The sequence below is a fragment of the Halichoerus grypus genome, chromosome X (assembly GCF_964656455.1).
Source record: "Halichoerus grypus chromosome X, mHalGry1.hap1.1, whole genome shotgun sequence".
NCBI classification, from domain to species: Eukaryota; Metazoa; Chordata; class Mammalia; order Carnivora; family Phocidae; genus Halichoerus; species Halichoerus grypus.
Window position 1 is genome coordinate 109,277,736 of NC_135727.1, and position 23,340 is coordinate 109,301,075.

Genomic DNA, 23,340 nt, shown 5'->3' on the forward strand with positions numbered 1-23,340 from the left:
ATAAGAAAACAAATGAAAAGAGGCAAAAATAAAAAACAAAAAACCTTACATATTTTCTTACACAGAGATATAATGGGTAAAGAGAGAGGAATAAAGAAACCAAGTGAGAGGAAAGGAATGGGAGAGGAAGAATGTAAAGAAGGGAGAGTAAAGAGATGGAAAAGATGGTTTTTATGGTAGAAAATAGATAGAAAACAAAAACAAATTTATTGTTAAACTAAATGTTAAACTTAAAGTCCAGCCTACTGAGGTGACATCTAGCTGGAGCAGGCATGAGGCCTTCAGGACGAAAGGCACTGCACATGGTCTTGGTTCTCTTCCTCCTCAGATGAATTGGAGGTACTGGAAGAAGCATCTGACTCTGCATCCATGACTCCAACTCCAGGAGCTCCCCAGTGCTGGTGATGACCTCTCTGTGTCAGGTGACGCATGAGGAACCAAAGCATGTGGCTGTCAAACAGGTCAGTGTGGTGTATGCGATCTTCATCCCGTTCTCGCTTGTTTCTCTTAATCATATTCTTTAACCCGGTCAGCTCAGTGGTTGCTTTAGCTGTGGGTGCCCAGATCTTGGCATCATGATCTAGGCCACTGGTCGCCAGCACAGGTAGGTAAGGATGGGGCTCAAGACAGTTTATGGTGCCTCCCTTGTCTCCCTCCATAAACTGAACAATCTGGCGGGATGATTTTTCCCAGAGGAAGATGTGCCCACAATCACTGCCACTCACCACAAACTCACTTCTGGGGCCATAGAAATTGACGCCTTTGATTGTGGCATTATTTCTGTGCCCCTTGTATCTCTTAACATACTGGGCTCCATCTCCATCAGAGGAGTTGAAGAGATAAATATCTTCATCATTATAACTGGCCAGGAGCTCTGTGCCATCGTGGCTGTACACAAGGCAGGTGATGTTTGCTTTGGAATCACAGTTGACTAGGTGATGAGGACAGAATTTCTTGAGTACCCCATTATTCTCATTCTCATTAATTTTCCTTTGGTCATAAATTCTTACAAACTGATCTCTTCCGCCCACCGCAAACTGGTAAGTACTGGCAGGATTCACATGGATTGTATACAGCCCCACTTTCTTCTCCCTCTCTTTGGTTACCACCACTCTGGAAGCTGGCTGGCCTTGTCTGAGGTCAATGGCGAAAACAACTGCATCTTCACCTGAAGTTAGGAACTTAAAAGGGGAGTCTGGCTCCAGAGCCAACTTATGGGAGGCTCCCCTGTGCTGGGCCACACGCTTAGTATTCTTACAGTGTGGTAGAGCAGAGAGCTCTGCTATGCGTACCTGCCCATCACGGGCACACGTGGCCATGATGGAATCACCACAATTGGGAAGGAACTTGGCTTGAAAGACATTATTTCTGTGGCCACTCGCAAACTGCATTACTGGCTGCCGACGCGCCCAGTCCCACACTATCACTCTAAGGTCATCACTGCTACTGGCCAGCCAGGTGCCACGCTGGTTAAAGTGCACAGTATTGACGCAACCATCATGGCCTTCAAGCTCATAGAGCAGGTGGAAACGCTGCACAAAGACTCTGGCCCCACAGGCCTCATATACGAAGCGGGCACTGGAACCCAGCTGCCGCTCTCGAAGAGCGGAAAGGACTTGCCAGCGAGGGCGGGGCAGGGTAGATGTTTCGGAGGACACCCAGTCCTCCAGGGCCCGATCCTCATCTGATAAATACTGATCACGGTTAGCTTCATTGCACGGTACCTGAGGCTGTTCTGCGGCCGCTCCTCTCTCCTCCTCTTCTGCTGAGCGGTAAGGGAATAGGTTTTCCTCACAGATGAACTCGTCCGAGTCTTCCGTGCTTTCAAAGTTGATGTTTTCGGCTGAACTTTCTGCGTCTGTGCCTTGACTTTCTGGGCTGGCCTGGCTGAGGACGCCACCATCTCTGGTCAAATTCAAGCTCAGTTCAGTATCTGAAGATGTCTCTCTCCCGGCATCCACTTCAGACTGCTCCTCAGGGCTATTAAGCAGGCTGCTTCTTCCCGGGTCTTGTGGGCCATCTGTGCCGCTCCCGTTGTCAGACATCTTAAATGACGCTTGCTGTAGCCTGTCTGGAGTGGGAAAAAGCCCCACAAGTTGGAGGAAGGGAGGAGGCCCGGCCCGGCTGGGGACAGACCAGGGAAAATTGGCTAGGCAGACGCTAACGCGGTAAGCCAAAGCCGGAAGGGGGATTAGCCGTCTGAAGCAGTTGGAAGTATGGGAGCTGGTGAGGTTCAGAAGACTTTGTCCCGTCTAGCATCTCGCGGTATCTCAGGACTGCTCAGACTTTTCCAGGCCCTCAGCCCCACCCCCGCAACTATCTTACACTTGTCAGTGGCTGTACGTTCTGTTCTTTTGAAAATGGGAACACGTTACACTTTGGGAACATATTCTCAGAGAACTATCAGCAAAAGTGATACTCTTTAGGCAGAACTGTTATCATAAGACTCTCAGTGCTTTGCTTGAACGTGATGTACATTGCTTTGCTTGAACATGATGTACAGTATGAAATGAAGAAATAGGCACACACAATGAAGGATTGTTAAGGTCCCCAAAGCTAGTGAGTTTATGACGTACAAAAAATATCTTCAGCAAACCAAACAACTTTAGGGAAACCTTTACAGCTCTAATTGGTAGAAATGTCGTCAATAAAAGACACATTGCCTAGTTAACTGCATTTTCGATTTAAAAATACTTTTTAGTATGAGTAGATCCCAAATATTGCACTGGACATACCGCTACCAAAAAATACTCATTTTTTTATCTGCAATGCAAATTTAACTGTGTGTCCTGTATTTTTATTTGTTACATCTGGCAGACTTTCTTAGTGAGGAGTAATTTAGTCCCTCAGTGTAATCAAGGCTGAAATCAACTAGTCAATTTAAAGTAGACATTGAAATCAGTAACTGCTTCACCAATTTGAGATAGAAGCACAACCTTTTTCTTTTTCCACCAGAGATTCTATGTATTTATTTGGGGTTAATTCAATTTAGGATACTTAGGGAACATCAACACGATTTAATGAAAGAAAAATTTATTTTGTGATGTCATAGAACTATCAAAATATTTTAAATATTTCCCAGAATATTTCAGAGGCTTCTTGGGGGCCTTTTAGGAAGAGAAAACAGCTTTTCAGAGACAGTTAATTGGCACTGCTGTGTTAAGTTCAGAGCTTCTCCAAGTGAATTATCTAAGGTATGTCAGTAAATTTTCAAAGGGCTACAGTAAACCACTAAGAATGCCGGAATGAGGAAAACAAGATTTCCCTCAGAGCAATTGCAAGATCAATGCAAAATTGATTAAACATAGAAGTATAAAGTCTTCTAAAGAAAGAGAATGGTTCCAAGGTGGTAGTAATGGAAAGACACGTAAAAGAATATTCACAGCAATTTGTAAAGAGTAGCACAACAACTTGAAAACCACCTGAAAGCCCATCAAGAGTAACATGCATAAATAAATCAGCATATATTCCTATAATGGAATAATGTACAAAAGTGAGGATTAATGAATTAAATACATTAACATGGATGAATCTTAAAAACAGAATGATCAATGGAAACACAAGTGAAAGAATAGTCAATAATTTCATTTTTATGCAGATCCTTATAGTTTTCATACTAGTAAAACTATTTTAAAAGGCAAGGAAATAATTGACTCAAACTTCAGGGTAATTATTACCTTTACAGGAGGGGAGGAAGTTAAAATCTGGTAGAGAGGGAGCTTCAGAAATTCTTGGTAGTATTTATGGCTTGCTCTGAATATAGGTATATTATTATTCTTTTTGTTATTTATTGCCTGGCGTATACATTTATATACGCTTTTCTAAGTATGATGTATTGCATAGTAGTTTTTTTAAGAGATAATGTTCATTAACAAGGGGTCTTGCTTGGCCATGGAGCACAAAAACAGGAAAACTAGAGCATCAAACCCTAGTATGCCCATCCTGGCAATGTCCAGGGGAGGAAGCCTTATTAATTTGCTTCAGAAAGTCTTGTCCCGTTGCAAGGAACAGTTCCAGTGTTAGAGGTTAAATCAGGTCATTTTAACCTGATGCTATTGTATTAATCTGACCTTTCTTCTACACGCTCATTAAGCAAATTTTAACTATAAATTGGCTTTTCATATAAGTTTTCTTTTAATTTAATTGATCTCTTCAGTTTATTTCCATTCCCATTCATTCACCAAAAATTTATTAGAGCTTCAATGCACAATGTAATGTTCTAGGTCCTGATATTACAGGTGGTGAATAAGAGTGGTAATTCCTTCACTCATGGAGTATATAATATAGCAGAAAAAAGTGATAGTAGACAAGTCAATACATCATATGAGGCAGTGATGAATATTATGGAGAGAAATAAAGGTGTGTAAGTAGATACAGACTGCATGCTGTTATTTTAGATAGTGCATTCAGGGAAAGTCTTTTTACAGGATGACATTTAAGTAGAGGGCTGAATGCAAAGAGAAATGGAGCATTGCAAATATCTAAGATAACAACATTCTCTACAGAATGACATTTGAGTGCAAATGTTTAAAATAGTAGCATAAAAAATAAATAAAATACATTCACAATATGAATGTTCACAGAACTTTGAGGAGGCCACTGTGACTGAAGCAATATAAGTACGCATTAGGGAGAGTGTCAGCAATGGGACTGGAAGAATCAAAGGCCAACTGAAGAGCCTTTTTGAACATCATAAGGAATTTTAATGTTTATTTCATTCTATGTGTACTGGAAAGCCTTTAGATGCTTGTGAGCAGGGTAATGGCATTATCTTACTTTTTATATATTTTTAAAGATTTTATTTATTTCAGAGAGAGAGAGTACAAGCGGGGTGGGGGGGGTGACAGGCAGAGGGAGAGGGAGAAGCAGACTCCCCGCTGAGCAGGGAGCCTGATATGGAGCTCGATCTCAGGACCCTGAGATCATGACCTGAGCTGAAGGCAGATGCTTAACCGACTGAGCCACCGAGGTGCCCCCTCTTACTTACTTTTTAAAAATATGGTACTGGCTGCTGTGAGAATAGAATGGAGTGGGGAAAGCAGAAGTATTCAACAGTTGCTATAATGTAGGTGAGAAATTAAGGTGGCTTAAACTAAGGTGAGGATAGTGCAGGTGGTGAAAATTGGTTAGCTTTGGAATATGCTTTGGAATATACATTGGAAGTGGAAATTATAGCATTTACTGATGAGTCGAATCTGAGTATGAGGTAGAATAGTCAGGCTACTGGCAAGAAACACATATCATTTGGACCATCTGAAGCAGTTAAATAAGTGGGCTTTTTACAAAGGTGGGAGAAGCCTGTAGGGAAATCACAAGGGAAAGATCAGGAACTCAGGGCTATTATGAGCAGGAGGATATTATACTCCTAGGCCTAAAGGTGGGGAGGGGAGAGAGCAGTTATCAAAAACCTAAAACAGAGAGGGTGGTGTGGAGAGTGTGACCTGACAGGAGCTATCATTAGCCTTCCCTCAGTGAACCCATAAGGAGGGAGCCAGGGAAACAAATTCTCCAAGTTTATTCTTCTCCTTCTGCTCACCTGCTGGTACTTCCCACCAAGTCATGTGGAGAAGGTAGGATTTTGTATCCTGTAACTTCACTGAATGTATTCGTTTTAACAATGTATGTGTGTGAGAGAGAGAGAGACAGAGACAGAAAGAGACAGAGAAAGTATGTGTGGAGTCTTTAGAATTTTCCATATATTAGATCATGTCATTTACAAACAGATAATTTGACTTCCTATCCAATTTGGATGCCCTTTATTTCTTTTTTTCTTGCCTTAATTTCTCTAATCGTTCCAGTCCTATGCTGAATAGAAGTGTCTAAAGCATGCATCCTTGTATTTTTCCTGATATTAGAGGAAAATCTTTTAATTTTTCACCATTGAGTATGATGTTACCTGTGAGCCTTTTATATATGGCCTTTATTATGTTGAAGCCAATTTCTTCTATACCTAGTTTGTTAAGAGTTTTTATCATGAAAAGGTATTGAATTTTATCAAGTGTTTTTTTTTTTTGCATCTATTATGATGATCATGTGGTTTTTACTCTTCATTCTGTTAATATGGTATGTCACATTGATCTCTTTATGTTGAATCATTCTTGCACTCCAGGGATAAATCCAGATGGTCATGGTGTATGATCCTTTTAATGTGCTATGAAATTTTGTTTGCTAGTTTTCTATAGAAGATATTTGCATCTATCTTCATTAAGAATAAGAATATTGGCCTAGTTTTCTTCTAGTGTATTTGTCTGGATTTGCTATCAGGGTAACTAACAATTAACTATTAAAAAGGAAATTAAGAAAATAATCTCATTTAGGGGCAGCTGGGTGGCTCAGTTGGTTAAGCATCTGCCTTTGACTCAGGTCATGATCTCAGGGTTTGAGGATGGAGCCCTGGTTGGTTGGTCGGCTCCCTGCTCAGCAGGGAGTGTGTTTCTCCCTCTCCCTTTGCCTCCTCCCTCCTGCTTGTGCTCGCTCTCGCTCTCTCTCTGATAAATAAATAAAATCTTTTAAAAAAGAATCAGTGATAACTCCCAAGTGTTTACAAGAAACAGTAAGTGAATGGTGGTGAAATTTACTGAAATGAGGGCTAGAGAGATGGGAATGGAAGAATCAAGAGTTTTGTTTTATTTATGTCAAGTATAAAAATACGCACTAAACATTGAGACAAAAGAAAAATTTAGTGATAATTGGATACAGATGTCTGAAGTTTATAGGAAAGATTATAAATATAGAAATAAATTTGGAAATCATTAATCACTGGGAATAAAGGAAATCACCTGGGGAGTGAGTAGACAGTGAAAAGAGCAAAGATATGAGGGTTGGGCACTGTATTTATTTTAGGAAGAAAAAGAGAATCTAACTATATGGAGCCAAAGGAGTGGCCAGTTATCCAGGAGAAAAACATGAGAATATGAAGAAAGTGTAGAAACTATTTCACAAGGGGAGGAGTGATCAACTGTGAGAGGTTATGATTAGGACTGAGAACTGACCATTGGATTTGGTAACAGGGTGGTGACAAGTGACTTGTTAGAACTGTTTTATAGCACTTGTGAGAACAAGTGCTTGCCCAGGGAAGTCTGAGGAGAGAGAGTAGAAGGAAGAAGTGAAGACAGTGGGTAAAGATAGCTCTTATAGGGGTTTTATTGCATGGCGGAGAAAAGAATTGGAGCTCCAATCAGGAATGGAGTCAAGGGAATTTTTTTAAACCTTAGTTATCACAGAATGTTATATGCTATTAACAGTGATTTAGTAGTAAGGGTGAAAACTGCTAATGCAGGGGAGATAGAAGAATTTTCAGGAGGGAAGTCTTGAATAGGAGAGAAAGAATAGGATTTAATGTACAGGTAGAGGAATTGTAACAGAAGGGGAGGCAAAATATGTAGCACAGAGGCAAGTAGGTTGTTAGATTTGGTGGTGGAAGAATGTACATATTTTCTTCTAATTGCTTCTGTTCTCCCAATGAATAAAGAAAGAAGGGTTTCTTTCTAAGAATGAAGAAGATTAAAGCTGTGTGGATCTTTGAGGCAGAAGAAGGTGTTGCATAGTCAACTCAGAAACAAGAGGATGTCCAACAGGGGAATGGAGAATTGTTGCCTATAAACAGAGAGGGTTCACTTGTGGTTTTATACCATAAAAGGAAAAAAGAGACAGCATGGTTATTTGTTTTTCTCTATTTCAGACACTCGAGGACAGGAGTAGAGAGGACAAATACTTGAATTCAAACTAAATTCTGAATTCTTTTGCTAGTTGAAGATAATGGAAAGTTGGGGGGGGCAAAGGAGGTTAGATTCTACATAGTGAAATTATTATAATGAACTGCAGAATTTAACTATTTAAAAAAAGGGAATTAAGGACAAGACTGGGAAGATGAAGAGGGCAAATTTGATAGGGTGAGCAGATTGGCGGCCGCAGTGGAGTCGACTAGAGTTCACTTTTGCTTCACTGCCTTATAGCCTTTAAGTATATATGAAGCTTAGGAGGACAGGATAACCCAGAGCACTGTAATCTGTACCAAGCTATTAAAGTAAAAGCAATTTGATTAAAAGATTAACTCACTCTAAGATGTGGCTGACTAATAAGCTTAATTTTCCCAGAAGCTATTTCCTAAATCTAAGAGGACTTCCTACTCTAGGAGAAATATTTTTTAGAAGAAACCTTCCAGAGCCATTTGAATATCCCAGGACATTGCTGTAACTACTCTTACAGACCAGCAATATGGCAGAATCAATATAATTCTGAAAGTGGCAGTCGAAGAGGAGATTTTATCCGATTACCTCAGTGGATTTGGGGATTCAAGAGACAATCATTTCTAAAATGTTATATTACCTCCCTCATGTAATGGGCTTGTCTTGTTTTCTATGCTCATAGAAATAACATCCCATTGAGGGACAGACTTGTAAACCAGTATCATGAAGTGAAGTGAATACTAAGATTAATAGAAATGTTTCTGTGAAGATTTTATAAGGTATTGGCAAAACTTATATTTGTATGTGCTTCCTAGATTTTAGAAATACCTATTCAAATGTTTAGGAAGTCCAGAAACTTCAAGATGCCCTTTGGAATAAAAAAGGAAAAAAATCTCTGTATTCTGGAACAATTTCCATTATAAACAAATAATTAAGATAGCAAAATGTATGTTAATGAAATTATTAACAGAGGATCCCTTGAAAGTAGAGTGACAGGAGAGGCTGTTTTGAGGTAGACATAGGACTTCGATGGGCTTCCAGGAAAGATATTTGAGCATAACACTGAAGGAAGAGCAATAGAACAGCACTGCCACCTAACATGAATTTTCTTCTGGGCCCTTGTGTATGCATGCCCACACCCCTGTCTCATCCTCATTCTGCCTCAGTCCCTTTTCTGTGTGGGATGCTGCAAGGTGGGAAGCCATGGGAAGCAGTTGAAGATTAACACATGGTCTGTGATGGGAGGGAGGAGACAGCATGATAGATTCTGGAAAATGGAAAGTCTTGGTATGATTGGAGCACCAAGTAAGTGTGAACAACAGTATGAGACAAGGCCATCCTATAACTTGGAATGCTTTATTGCAGCATTTCTCAAACCTTTTGGCCTCAGGACCTCTTTGCATTCTTAAAAATTATTGAGAATCCCAAAATACTTGTATGTATGTGATTTACATGTACTGATTTTGCCATATTAGAAATTAAAGCTCAGAAATATTTAAGTAACTAAAACAAGAATACACTCATTACATGCTAACATAAATAATATATTTTTATAAAAGATAATCAATTTTTCCCAAGCAAAACAAATTTAATGCGACAATTGGCATTGTTTTACAATATCACATATTTTTTTTATTGTCTGGTTTCATAGAAAACATCTGGATTCTCCTTTCTGCTTCTTCAAGCAATCTGTTGCAATATCACAAGTTATGCAGTATTTGGAAAACTCAACTGTACATTTGTGAGAGAATGAGGGCAAAAAAGGCAAATAACATTTTAGGAGTACCATGAACATAATTTTGACCATTCAGACCTACTAAAAGGGTCTCACAGACACCCCTCCCCCACCATGGGTCCCCAAACACACTTTGACAACTGCCACTTTCTCATAAAGGCTTACAGGGAACAGGTTAGATTCCATCTAGTAGATGATGCATAGATACTTAAATAATTTAAGTAAGGATTGGATTTGCATTTTATAATCATTAATCTCAGGATGGGAAATAAGTTAGATGGAGGCAAGATTAAATGTTTGGAAACTAAATTTGAATAATTTCTCACATTCTCTCTGGAAGGACTGTTTTGCAAACAGATACATAATACCAGTGTTAATTTTTTTTTTAAGTGTCTAGTTTCCTCTACTCAAGAGTAAGTTACGTGAAAGTAGGTACTGCTTTTGATTCTTTATAAGTACAGCTTTTGGCAGAGTATACAGAATAGGCACCCAGTGAAGATTTGTTGAAAATAAATGAAAGAAGTAACTAAATGGTTATCAGTACATTGCAGATAAATGATGATCTAGTCTTGAACTTAATGGCAGTGGCAACACAGTAGATTCAAGAGATGTACTGAATTCACTGTCAACTGACTGAAAATGTTGTTGACCTACTTACTGGACAAAGACTGTGAGAGAAAGATAAGGAACACCATTACTTTGGTCATCTACCTTATGTGACCCTGATTCAGGGTCAATAGGAGAGATAGAATGGGGTGAGGTTTGAAGGGGTGCTTTCTGGTTTCATTTTGAATATGATAAATTTCAGATGCTTGTGGGATTTGAGCCTCTCCTAGGGCCTTAGGCAGTTTTAAAGTTACGTAGTGTCTTATCTAACTAAGCTGAGATCACAGTATATTCTAATATTTGTTTTCAATGCTTTAATATTTTAGTATTTGTTTTTAATACTTTTGATGTTTTAGTGTTTATTTTTAATGTCTTAGTATTTTAAATAATTAATTAGAATTTGTAGATTTTTGCTGTCCTAAATTTATGGTTCTTTTAGTGGATGCCAATTTACTGCCAGCCAAGTGCGATTAATTTGGCTGTTGCACAGTGGCTTGTTTTCAGATTCACTACTTCTAAATTCCATCCATAATGTGGAAAGTTGAATTACTTCTACAACTCTAAAGGAATCTGCAAACCCCACTCTTAATATGAATGTGTGGTAGAAAATAGGAGACATAGCCTTTGACTTACAGAAACTGACCAACTCTCCTGTCACATCCTCCTACTTTCAAAGCCCCAACTAGGGTTGATGACACATTCAGAAGTATGCTTATCAGCATGCATGCATTTTTGTAATTCAAAATTCATTACATAGACATGATGTGATTGAGAATAAAGAAACATTATACAAAGAATGTGTTGTGAACAACTTAAAATGAGTTCAGAAGGTAACAAAATAATCAGGCTTCATGTTTTCAAGAGAATAGCCCCCACAGACAGAAAGAATACTTTAAACACTAAAGGGACTCAGTTCTCATATCTTTTATTGCCGCTCATTTTTCCATCTGGCCAGAGTTGCTATTTTATCTAGTACTTTTCTATTTAGTATTATTCTATCTTTACATTTTGTTTCCAATCTACTCTGTCAGTGTAATTGTTGCCCTGTCCCAGGAGGATGTGAATAATTTTAAAGTTAGAAAGAGAAGCATCTGCATAGATAGAAAATAGCAGTCATTTCATTATAGTCTATTTGTCTTTCTTTCATTTATGCCAAAAATGTATCAATATCTCCAAAGAACGAATGACTACTACCTGTCTTAAAAGCTGGATATGGCCCCCCAACTCTAATTATTTTCTTTGCTTCAAATTAAAAACAATTTGTGTTTGTGTAAGTTCGAGCTCTTGATATATACCATACATTTCTATCGGTTGCATAATTCAGTGAGTTATAGAAATTGTACCATTCAGGAAAGTAAAAATATAATTTTGAAAACTAAATTATCTTTGATTTTCATCAATTATTGATTATGCATTTAATAAATCACATGATGAACATAGAAAACTGAATATTCATACATCTCACTAAAGATATTTATATAATTTAATTGAATAACAACATTATTTCTAAGAGTATGTAAGATAGATATTCATGATAATGTGTGAAATAAAGCTATAAAACTAAAATACAAAAAGAGTCTGGTATAATCTAATGGAATTTTTACCATCCGCCATGATAGAGAATTATGCACATTAGATTTAAAAGTAACCAAAGGTGTATTTTATTAAATATATATTACTGGGAGTAGTCTTTCCTCCTAATGTATACTTAAGTCTCTGAAATAGATGGCAGGCCACATTTTACTGTTGGGCAGAGTCACTGCTCATGTGTGACATACCGTCTTGCTTTCTTGCCCATGCTTTTGCCTTAATGCTCAAACATGGTGAGTACTCTTGGGCTTCTTGTCAACATGCAGTAAGTAGGCTTGGACAGTGATCAGGGCCTGCTTTTTGTAGAAGTGCTGGCCATCCTTCTTGTTGGTGTTGTCTTTCACCACTGAATCTGTACATTTGTTGGACCTGGCATCAGTTTCTATGTACTGTTGGGGTACATAGACTAACTGCTGGGCAGTTCACATCAACTCTCTGTTTATATGGTTTGTTTCTTCTTTCTATTATCCCCCCCACACACAACCAACCCACTTTCCATGAATATTGAATTTCAAGATTTAGATTTGGGGTGAGTTAGGTGATCCCCACTTTAGCCTCTGACATTAACCATGTTTTCTAGTCCAGCTTTTACTGGAGAATGTTGTTGCAGGGGGTTGGGGAAGATGGTGGTTATAAAGTACTTTATTTATTTTTATTTTTCTTATTATGTTCAATTAGCCAACATATAGTACATCATTAGCTTGTGATGTAGTGTTCAAGATTCATTAGTTGCATATAACACCCAGTGCTCATAACCACACGTGCTCTCCTTTAATACCCATCACTCGGTTACCCCATCCTCCCACCTCCCTCCCTTCTATAACCCTCAGTTTGTTTCCCAGAGTCCAGAATCTCTCATGGTTTGTCTCCCTCTCTGATTTCTTCCCATTCAGTTTTCCCTCCCTTCCCCTGTGTCCTCTGTGCTATTCCTATGTTCCATATATGAGTGAAACCATATGATAATTGACTTTCTCTGCTTGACTTATTTCACTTAACATAATCTCCTCCAGTCCCATCCATGTTGATGTAAAAGTTGAGTATTCCTCCTTTCTGATGGCTGAGTAATATTCCACTGTATATATGAACCACATCTTCTTTATCCATTCATCTGTTGAAGGGCATCTCGGCTCCTTCCACAGTTCGGCTATTGTGGACATTGCTGCTATGGACATTGGGGTTATAAAGTACTTTAAAAATAAGTTATACACAACTAATGAATCGTTGAACATTACATCAAAAACAAGAAAAAAAATAAGTGAATCCTCTTTACAGGGAAAGAGGTGAGTGGTAGTAGTTGGTTGCTTCCATTCAGTTTTCAAAAACACACATGAGAGGGCTAGAATGTACATGATTTCTATGGCCAATTTTAGTCAAATACAAGCTAAAGCTGTGAAGCACCATAGGAGATTTTCTTATATGGCTTCTAAATAACCCCTAAAGTCAGTGTCAAAAATGAGACTGCAAATATAGTGTAATATCATATTCTTTGGAATAAATACATCACTTTCCGCAGTGACTACTTTGAAAGGTAGTGCTCTTTTGAAACAGAAAAGATTTAGTGAGTTTGTTTAAAGCAATTAGTACATATTGTCATTCATTTTAGTTATGCCTCTTACATTCCAAGGGGAAGTCGCTCAAATAGCATGTGTTCATTACCAAGTGAGCTGTAAAGACAGTTATAATCAAAGAGGTCCAGAATAGAGAAGGGTCCCAAAGGTGTGGGCGTCTGGGGAAACAAAAGAGTTGAAGAGCAGAGACTAAACAACTGGCAAGAGGAAGAGGAAGAGTCCTCCTGGCAAAGGTTAGAAAGCTTCAGGATTGAGAATACACAAAGCTTGTTTCTTTTAGAACAGAACAGACACATTTTCATCAGGCTGATGATTTATGTATAAGGACAGTAATAAAAATCATTTGAAGATGAGATTGTTCAAGGCTTATTAAATAACCTTGAACTGTGGGGAGACAGTGCACTGTTATTCAACACAAATGTCGTAAGTGCATGACCATGGAACATGACTGTTCTGAGTGATGAGTTCCCTATTCATAGGAACAGGGGAATTGTGGTAGGCAGAATAATACCCCTCCCCCAAAACCTGTGAATTTACTAATTTACATGACAAAAGGGAATTTGCAGATGCGATTAAATTCATGACTTTGAGCTGGGGAGATTATCCTGGATTATCCAGATAGACCCAATGTGGTCCTAAGGATCCTTATAAAAGAGAGGTAGGAGGGTCAGAGTCAGAGAAAAAGACGTGATGATGGAAGGAGAGGTTGGAGTAATGCAGGACCATGAAGCAAGGGATGTAGGCAGCCTCTAGAAGCTAAAAAAGGAAAAGAAATATATTCTGTCCTAGGGCCTCCAGAACAAATGAACCCTTGCCTACCCATTTTAGGCTTCTGACTTGCAGAACTGTAAGATAATAAACTCGTGTTGTTTTAAGCCACTAAATGTGTGATCATTTATTACAGCAGCAATAAGAAAGTAATATAGGGATGCATGTGTATATTAATCTCAGCAAGGTACTTCACAGTACCTTTAAAATGCTTCTGAGCTGAGGTGGAGAAGTTAAGACTATACAATAATGTGTGCTATTAGATCCGAAACTGCCACAATAGATACACTCAAAACATGGTGTTTAAAAACATGGAATCCAGGGGCTGGGTTTGAATCCTGGTCCTGCCCTTTTCTAGTTTTATAATCTTGGACAAGCTGTTGGGCATTTCTGTGCTTCTGCAACCCTGTAAGAAAAGTGGGATTAATTATTGCAACTATCTCAGAGAGAATTGTGTGATTAAAAAATTAATACAATTGATATTCATTAATTAATATTACATAAATTAATACTTTATTTTTTATTATGTTCAGTTAGCCACTGTATAGTACATGATTAGTTTTTGATGTAGTGTTCAATGATTCATTAGTTACATAAAACACCCAATATACATCACAACACATGCCCTCCTAAATTAATACTTTTGAAATACTCAGAACGTTTCATGGTACCTAGTGAGCACTATGTAAAGGTTAGTTGTCATTATTATTAGTGCCAGCCTAAAGTAAATTTTGTAGTCACAAGGTTCAAGCCTCTCTACTTGATTTTACACATTTCAGCACTTGTATCAACGGTTTGAATAATGATATTAAAAACCAGTGATATAAAATTGAGAGCTAAAATCAAAGGCCAGGCTAAAGCCAATGGAATGAAATATATTTAGGCTCAAAAAACAAAGGTTTACATCCCAAATATTCGCCAGCATCAGGACATATTTATTTTAAATATATGAGTATCATCTTGTGATCATGTTCTACAGCTTGAATTGCAAATACAGTTAAACAAACTAAGTTTTTTTCAAAAATAAAGTGTGCAGTTTCATATATCATAGGACTAAATTACAGGACATTCATTATCTTCCTCCCTGCCCTAACCAACCCCCATGTCCAATTTGCTGAAAACATATGGCTTATAAAGACCTAAATGTTGGCAGGTGTAATGGGGAGGAAGGGTCAGTCCAACTTCTAAATCCACATAAGGATCATCTGATAAGTTCCTTAATGTTTGTTTTACCACTGCCATTTAGAGACATTTTTGACAACTAATTTTACAATCTTATAGCTAATCCCTATAAAAGTCACCAGTGAGAATCTTCAAGGAAGGCTTAGCCTTTACTTAGCCCAACCATGGAGTCCTCTGTTTTGGGTACCCGTGGATATACTTCTTAGGACTCAATATTTTTCATCTCATACCCAGCTAGGAGTACAGCAGCAAAACAGGTTTAGGACAGTGATTGAAAAAAATAATTTAAAAATATCAGTCATCACTTGCCTAGAGTCAGGGTCATGGGAGAGGATTGAAAGCAAAGTAGCATGAGGGAAATTTTGGAAGATGATGGAAATAATCTATATCATGGTTTCTGTGGTAGTTATATGACTGAATACATTTGTTAAAACTCATCACACCATAGACTTAAAATGGATGATTTGTATTGCATATAAATTATACCTCCCTAAAGCTGCTTCCTTCCATTCGCCTTTATTCTCTCCCCCTAGAGAACTGAAGACTCCTCATTTTCATCTTGCTAAACCTGAAGTGTGTTATAGAACTCTCTTTATATCTCTTTATGTATTCCACCTATTTTAAAATTTATGTTTTAATTTAAAGTTAATAAATTACTCTTTCAATAGTTATTAACTCAGACATTTTCTTACTCTACCCTCTTTACATAAATGGAAGCATGCTCTTTACACTTATCAAATGCCTACTAAAAGGCAAGTGTTATAGATGCAACAGATAAAAGAGTGAGGAAGACAAAAATCCATGTCCTAATATACTAATACTAGGTGATAGCGCTAAGTAGAAAAATTAAGCAGGAGATGAGGATAGGAATGCTGGGATAGGTGTTATGGTTTTTGCAAAGTCTGGACAAAAGAAGACATGGAGAATGTACTGATTGAACATAGACTTCAAGGAGGAAAATAACTAGGTTACATGGAGATCTATCTATCTATCTATCTATCTATCTACCTATCTACCTATCTATCTATATTTATATATATATAATTAAGTTATCTATCTATCTATATTTATATATATATAATTAAGTTACATGGAGATATGTATATATACACATATCTCCATGTAACTTGTTATTTTCCTCCTTGAAGTCTATGAATGAATATAAATAGACATCAAGTATGACTTCTCTGAGAAGAGAGGATGCTTGGAATGGTTGAAGAAGCACAGAAGTCAGAATGGCTGCAGCAGCCATTCTGCAAAAAATGCAGAGTAGGTGGAGATGAGGTCAGGCAGGTAGCAGGATGCCAGACTATTTAGAACCACATGATGGTGAGATTTCTTGGCAAGAAAGCAGACTTTGGAAAAAAGGCTTATGTGTGAGTTCTTTATTAGGGACTGTACCTCAGGAAGCAGCAGTGAGGAAGAGAGGAATCCAGGCAGAAAAGAAAGGAGAGGGGAAAAAAAAGTTTAAAAAAAATGTATTATTGAGCTGGCCACTATTACAAGAGACTGGTTGCTCCATTCATGGGATCATCTGAAAACTGCATTAAATGTTCCTCAGAGGCATTCATCTGGGGGATAAAAGTGAAATGAAAGAACATACATGTTCATAGATTGGAAATTTTATTATTGAAAATATGTCAATTTTCCCAAATTTGATGTACAAAATCAATACAATCAAAATAAAATTCCCAGCAAGTTTGTGTGTGTGTGTGTGTGTGTGTGTAGGGGCTAAGGGGAATGTGGAAATTGATGACTGATTCTAAAGTTTATAAAGAATTCAAGTATAGCTAAAACAACTTTGAAGAAGAACAAAGTTGGAGGATTAATACTCATAGATATCAACATTATGATTAAGACAGTGTGGTGTTGATACGGAGACAGACAAATAGATCAGTGAAACAAAACAGAAAGGCCAGAAGCATAAGCACACACATAAGGACTGAAATTATGAAAAAGTTGTCACTAAATATGTCATAGGAGAATATCTTCGTGTGCTTGGGGAAAGGGGAAGATTGTTCCAACTATAAAGGAAAAGATCGACATGTTGGGCTATTTTAGAAGTAGGAAATTCTCTTCATCAAAAGACACCATTTACCACTTAAGAACCCAGTATATTAAAACCTATATAACTGACAAAGTAATGTATCCACAATACACAAAGATCTGTAAGTTAATGAAAAAAGAGAAAATTCAAGTGAAAAAGGGACAAGAGATTTTTTAATAACCTTCCTAAAGAAGAAAACAAAAGTAGTTTATAATCCTATGAAAAGATTCTCAAATTCATTAGTAACCAGGGAAATTCAAATTAAATCTACAACGTATATGTTCACTAGAATGAATACAATTGAAAAGACTGAAAATGTCCAATTGGCAAAGCTGTGGAGAAATGGAGCTTTCATATATTTCTTATTAGGGTATATGCTTATAGAATTACTTTGGAAAATTATTTGGCAGTATCTACTAAATTTGCAGATATTATGCATATCCTCTGATCCAACAATACCACTCTTGAGTATATACCCAATGGAAAGGGGCATATATGTTCATTAAAAGACATAGGAAAAAAAATTCACAGAAGCATTATTCATAATATCCCAAACTTGGAAACAACCCATATATCGGATAAATGAGTCATCTATTCATACAATGGCATGCTATATGACAAAGAAAAAGGGACTGCTACCGCACAAAACACCACTGATAAAGATAACACTTTGAGCAAATTAGAAGCCAGATATAAAAGACTACATACTATATGATTCCATTTGTAAAATGTTCCAAAACAGGCAAATAATCTTTTGTTGAAAGTCAGGATACTCATAATCTTTTATGAAAAGGCACGGAATATGATGGGGCCTCTGAGTGATACAAACATATCATTTCTAGATCTGTGTGCTTTATGAAGATGTGCACATTTTGTGAATAACTAATATTGTTCACATGGGATTTGTTGAGTTTTGTATAAATAATACCTAAAATTTTTAATTTTATTTAAAATTTGTGCCTACCTAAATGCATTTTTAGAAATACATGAGATGATATATGTCTCATGACTGGCATAATTGATATTAGCTAATGGCATAAAGGAAGGGGCTATATAATATTTGATCTTAAGTAGGACTGTGAATTAGTCCGGAAAAAGAGAGTTGTTAAGAACTGATCCCCCAAGTCTCATTCCTATTAAAAATAAAGTAAGAGGTTATGAGAACTGATAAAGGAGAGAATATCACTTAGCTGCCCCTGAGAAAATTAATGATGGAGGGTGGTAGAAGAGAGGGATGTCCTAAGGGCCACTGGCACATGGTAATAGAGGGTGGCCTTTGGTCTCTGTGGTGATATGTAAGTTACCAAGCTTTGGTTAGACTGAGTCGAGTACACAAGCAGAGGGTAGCACTATATTGATTTAGGTAATACACTAAGATAGGCTGCTAAATCGTTCCTCTTATTCTTTTCAAAAGTAGCTACATTATAGATGGAAAATAAATAGAAAGGACATTTATATTCACAGTATTTTATTTTTCAACAGAAGTTCTGATTTCTATTTATTAATATTTATAGATATTTACTTTATCTTATATATTTACACTTAAAAGATTAACAACATTTTGTTGTGAACAATTTCATAACATACTTCATATTATTCCTATAAATTTATATTTTAGCATTAAATTTAGTTCATTTATGATAATTTTAATTTGCAAGTTATATTATTCTATCTGTAACACTACCAGTGTGTATATGTGTGTCTGTGTGTTTTCAGTGGCATTTAAAATGCAGTGTATGATCTTTATAAAACATAAAATCTGAAAATAAAGAGTTAAAATGTAAATATATTACCTTGTTAAAATGTCAGCATCTACATTCAGCAGGTCAAATTTATTATTTATAATTATTGCAGACAGGTTTGGTTTTGGGTGGAGAAAAACAAAATTTTCAGTCCTGGCTGCTATTTACTCTCAGTGTAGTCTTCATTTGAGGATTGCTGATCTGAGCCTTTATCTTAATATTAAAGAACATTTTGAAGTATTTTAGAAGGGGAATGCATCCCTTAGACAGTTTGCATGTCCTTTAAAAATGAGATTAGTATTTGATTGCATTTCCCTACATATTACAAATTTAACTGTCATAGGATGAATCTTACAGGGCTACTGAAAGATGCAGCTAAAGATTCTGACTTGATCCATGCAGTTTGTCCTTATGGATGGGGTCTTTCTGTCCTTCAGTTCACATGTGGTACAACTTATTATCATGTTTCTTATTTTTTAAAAATATGGAGTTTCTTTTTTTGATATTTTTTTACTATGTTAGTCACCATACAGTACTTCATTAGTTTGATGTAGTGTTCCATGATTCATTGTTTGTGTATAACACCCAGTGCTCCATGCAGTACGTGCCCTCCTTAATACCCATCACCGGGCTAGCCCATCCCCCTACCCCCCTCCCCTCTAAAACCCTCAGTTTGTTTCCCAGAGTCCATAGTCTCTCATGGTTCGTCTCCCCCTCTTATCCCCCCCTTCATTTTTCCCTTCCTTCTCCTAATGTCCTCCATGCTATTCCTTATGTTCCACAAATAAGTGAAACCATATGATAGTTGACTTTCTCTGCTTGACTTATTTCACTTAGCATAATCTCCTCCAGTTCCATCCATGTTGATGCAAAAGTTGGGTATTCATGTATTCATCCTTTCTGATGGCTGAGTAATATTCCATTGTACATATGGAGTTTCAAACATGGAATCTGAATGCAGTATTTGGTCTGAATCCTATAATGACATTAATATTTTGTTTCCCTTAATAATTACTTAGTGTTAAATATGTTTAAATATACAAGGTGTTACTCCATTTTCTCAGAAACAGAGTATATACGCTTATTTCTAAGATGGTTCCTTTTGGCTAAACCATTACTTGTTTTCTCCCATTTTATAGTATATGTGAGATGGGTTAATTTAAAATAAAAATATATCTAGAATATGCAAGCAGATCAACTGTATTTAGTTAAAATTAGGCAACAATCTATCATGTTGTTAATAAATGTGAGTATAGTTCTGTTATTTACAGAATCCATTCTTTTGCTGTGAAGAATTAAACATGCTTACATGTTCTGTGTTTTTTAAAAATGAACTGACAAAATGAATTTTTATAACCTGCTTTTCTGTTTCCTGATTAACTTAATACATTCTTGCAGTTAGTAGGCAGGTAACCTACTCATTTATACTGCAATTACAGCTGGAGTAAAAACTTTTTTTTCCTTGTTTTTCCTAGCAGAAAATTAAACAATTTCTATATTCCAACCTGTTACAAACTCAGTTTCCCAATAGTTTATCCCAGCAAGGTATACAAGGGACACTGTTCCTCACAAAAAGGTAGACACGATCATTAATAGAACACTCTTGTCTTATATTTGGGAGATATTTAAATCCTCTAATATCAAATTTATCAGTAACTTCTTTCCACATGTAACCATATGACTTAAAATCAAGTAGAAAAATCCATGTAAACTATTATTTAAAATGTACTTCAAATGTAGAGAGCGGGGATATACACCTATTGATTATTTTTTACCACTTAAAATTTTTGACTACGTAATGCATGTACATGTTTCAAAAATCAAAATAATATAAAATACATGCTCAGAAGTCTTATTACCATCCCACTCTCCAACCCATTCTACTCTACTATACTGACAAATATTTTTATTAGATTTTTTCTTATCTCCTCAGTATTTTATGCAAATATATACAAATATGAAAATATATTCACTAGCCTTATTTCTTAGAAAATTGGTAGCATATATAGTATTTCATCTCTTTTTTACTTTAAAATTTAATTGGGAAAAATAAAATTTTATTGGAGATCACTCTATTTTGGTACATAAAGACTATACTCATTCTTTTCACAAATTCATAATATTCTATTGTGTAGTTGTAGCCTGAGTTATTTAATCAATTTTCTATTGATATACACATGGTTTGTTTCCAGTTGTTTACTATTACACTGCCTTGATGAGTAGCCTCATTCATATATCATTTAGAATGCATGCAGAATGCATTTTTATAGGACAAATACACAGAAGTGGGTATCATGGGTCAAAGGATAATTGTATTTGTATTTTGGTGTATAATGGCAGATTTCCCTGAATAGGAATTATACCATTTATCATTCTCACCAGCAATATATGGGAATGCTGTTTTCCCACAGCCTAATCAACTATGCCTTTTTAAAAAAAATTTAGAGCATGATAGGTGAGAAAAGTCATCTCTGTAGTGTGTTTCCATTTCTCTTATTATAAGTGAAAAATCAGAAAATTATTTTCTGTCTTTAAAGACCATTTGTGGGGCACCACGGTGGCTCAGTGAGTTAAGCGTCTGACTCTTGATTTCAGCTCAGGTCATGATCTCAGGGTCGTGAGATCAAGTTCCGTCTTGGGCTCCACGCTTGGCATGGAGCCTGCTTAAGATTCTCTCTCTTCCTCTCCCTCTGTCCCTACCCTCAACCTCCCTTAAAAAAAAAAAAAAGACCATTTGTATTTGTCTTTCTGAGAATTGCAGGTTCATATTCCTTGCTAATTTTTCTATTGAATTTGTGATCGTATTATTCTTTATTTCTAGAAGCTCTTCATATCTTAAGGAGGCTAGTCTTTTGTCTGTGGTACAAACTATAAAGATGTTTCACTGTTTTTCATTTGTCTTTTACTTTGCTTGTGATTTAAAAATTAATTTAGTAAAATTTATTACTCTTTTCATTTAAGCTCTCTGAATTTTGATTCTTTTCTTAGCAAGTACTACCCAACCACAGACTTTTAAAACTACACCCATATTTACGTCTAAATATTGTGGGTTTTTTTTTTTTAATCTTTAATCCAATTGGAATTAACCCTGGTGTATACTGAGAGAGATCTAAAAATTATCTTTTTTCTCCTAAATGGCTCCCAGTTGTCCAAACAAGATTTATTTTAAAAATTCAGTTTTACCAACATTTAACAAAGATGCCACCTTTATCATATACTAATTTTCATATTTATTCCAGTCTATTTTTGAACTTTCCATCCTATTCCATTCTTTTCCCTATTTATATACAAATTTAACATCATTTTAACTCTTAAAATCTTATGATATACTTTAAATTTTATCTGGCTAGTTCCCCTTAGTTGATTTTTTAAAAACAATGTTTTACTATCTACATTTGACTGGTTCTTTTCCCATATAAACTTTCAACCATATTTGCTTAACTTTAGAGACAAAAAAATAACAGCAACAACCACACTATTGATACTAGGGATTAATTTGCTATTTATAGATTTTATAATATATACATATACTTTAGGAGGAATAGACATCTTTTTATTATTGAATCTCCCTAGCTAAAGCATAGTGTAGTTTTCTATTTGTTCAACTCTATGTAGGTCTTTCAGAAAACTTACAGGTTTCATTTCAGATTTATTTCTAGATATATTCTCTTTTTTGTTGCTCCTTTAAAGAACAGAATCTTTTTAAAATTAAATGGGTTTTGTTTGTGCAGAATGTGTCTATTGATTTCTCAATACTAATTTTATATCCCAATAACTTATTATTTCTAATAGATTTTCACGTCATTCTCCTGGAACTACAGGAACACTTTCTTACCTTCTGTCATCTGAAATACATTTATATTTTCATTTTACATAGTCATACCTCTAATTTCTTTCTCTTGTTAATTTCACTGGCTGAAGCATCTTATATTATGTTAAATAGCAGTGGTGGTGGTGAGCATTTTCTTCTCTTCCTGATTTTAACTGAAATGTATCATAATTAAATAAAATATTATATATATAAAATGTTATATATATTCAACATTATACTGGAGGACCCAGATGGTGCAAAAAGATAATATATTTATATCTGTGTGTTCATTTTAATGAAATATCTGTTGAATCCTATTTTATCAAGGCGTTTTTGTTTTGTTTTAAAAGAAATAGGTTTAAGTCAAGTCAAAATGCCCTTTCAACATTTTTAGAAATCAATCATATGATTTGCATTGAGTTGCATCATTGAGATGCATTAGTGAGAAATAAGTGAGAATTTACTCCATAGTTTTCATTTTTTGTCCTTTTTTTCTACTTATGGATAAAATATTACTTACACTTTATGAAAACTATTTTAAAGAATTCCTTCTTTTATGTACTCTTGAATAGGTGAATTACCATCGGAATGATATGTTCTTTA

The 23,340-nt window shown here is 36.0% G+C and overlaps 1 pseudogene; it reads right to left on the reverse strand.

Annotated features, from left to right (window-relative positions):
• Nucleotides 1-281: 281 nt before the first annotated feature.
• Nucleotides 282-2,045, reverse strand: LOC118537387 (DDB1- and CUL4-associated factor 8 pseudogene; annotated as a pseudogene).
• Nucleotides 2,046-23,340: the final 21,295 nt, after the last annotated feature.